Raw genomic sequence first — 1,990 nt, forward strand, 5'->3', positions numbered from 1 at the left:
TGTTACCATAATTTTGACTTAATTCTCAAAATATTACTACTTTATTATTGTATTGCCATGACTTTATTCTCAAAATGTTGACTTTATGTTTGTAATCTTATTTATTTATTTATTCATTTATTTTGTATGTGCCACTAAAATATGGAAGCCAGTTTTCTGTCATGGAATAAAAATGAAGGTAATTGCAACTTTTTATTTCATTTCAGATTTTGTTTTCTTGCAGTTCTCAGAAAAAAGTCAGAACTATGAGATTTAAGTTCAAATAAATATAAAGTTTACATCTCACAATTCTGAATGTATATCTTGCAATTTTGATTTCTTTTTTTCCCGCAATCCTGTTTTTTTTTCTGGCCAGGTAATTGTAACTTTTTGTCTCACAATTCTGACTTTTCCCCTTATTTTTAATTCTATGGTGGAAAAAAAAAACAGAATTGCGAGATGCAAACTCAGAATTTAGAGGGAAAAAAAGTCATGATTGTGAGATATAAACTTGGAATTGCAAGAAAAGTCAGAATTCAGAATTTATATCTCACAATTCTGACATTTTCTTCTCAGAATTGTAATAAAAAGTCAGAATTGTGAGATAAAAAGTCAGTTTCATTTCTTTTCTTTTTTCCTTTGGCGGAAATGATCTTGTGTACATTTGTGTCTTTGGCATCTTTTGCTATGCAGGAGTCTTTTCTTGCCTAAGATAATAATAACAGTGTAAACACGGTAATTATTACTGTTCCTGACACACTGCTGTGTTCTTTCTAAGTGCAGCCGTTTGTGAAAAAGAATAAATTAAATAAAAGCAACAATTGAGTCATGTCAAGCGGCCCGGATCACATCTGGAGTCTTTATACAGGAGCACAGACGCTAATGACGTTTAATTGTGCTTTTCTTGACATTTAATTGTCGGCTATTGTTTGCAATTAGACCATGAGCCGCTGATTAATAGAGTCGCTGCTTCATTATCACCTGCGACACGCTTCCATCTCACACGCGTGTCTCTGTGAGGTTATTCTCAGACCTTTCTGAAGCTGGAAACATTAAAGTCGCTCGAGTTCAGCAGGTTCTTCCCAAATACAGACTCTTATAAAACACTTCGCTTGTAGGGATGTGCTGAGTTTAGTTCATATCACAGACTGAGAGACTGAAGCCTCGACACAGGGAACACATTTAAGGTTATGAAAACATGAGAACATTGTTTTGAAATGTTTCTAAAATTTTCAGTTTTCTCGTCATGATTAGAACGTTATTTAAAGGTTACAAAAACGTTTCTTACAACGTTCTGCTAACTTTATTTTCGCCCAAAATATAACGTTATTTAAATGTTTATTTTTAATATTCTACGAACGTTAAAATGTCCAGTTTTCTCGTCATGATTAGAACGTTATTTAAAGGTTACACAAATATTTCTTACAGCGTTCTGCTAACTTTATTTTCGCCCAAAATATTACGTTATTTAAACGTTTATTTTAAATTTTCTACGAACGTTAAAATTTCCAGTTTTCTTGTCATGATTAGAACATTATTTAAAGGTTACACAAATGTTTCTTACAATGTTCTGCTATCTTTATTTTCGCCCAAAATATAACGTTATTTAAACGTTTTTTTTAAATATTCTACGAACGTTAAAATTTCCGGTTTTCTTGTCATGATTAGAATGTTATTTAAAGGTTACAAAAATGTTTCTTACAATGTTCTGCTATATTTATTTTTGCCCAAAATATAACGTTATTTGAACTTTTTTTTTTAATATTCTACGAACGTTAAAATTTCCAGTTTTCATGTCATGATTAGAACGTTATTTAAAGGTTACAAAAACGCTTCTTAAAACGTTCTGCTAACTTTATTTTCGCCCAAAATATAACGTTATTTAAACGTTTTTTTTTAATATTCTACGAACGTTAAAATTTCCAGTTTTCATGTCATGATTAGAACATTATTTAAAGGTTACAAAAACGCTTCTTAAAATGTTCTGCTAACTTTATTTTCGCCCAAAATA

This window comes from Sinocyclocheilus rhinocerous, unplaced genomic scaffold (genome assembly GCF_001515625.1).
Source record: "Sinocyclocheilus rhinocerous isolate Xijiao unplaced genomic scaffold, SAMN03320098_v1.1 scaffold1516, whole genome shotgun sequence".
NCBI classification, from domain to species: Eukaryota; Metazoa; Chordata; class Actinopteri; order Cypriniformes; family Cyprinidae; genus Sinocyclocheilus; species Sinocyclocheilus rhinocerous.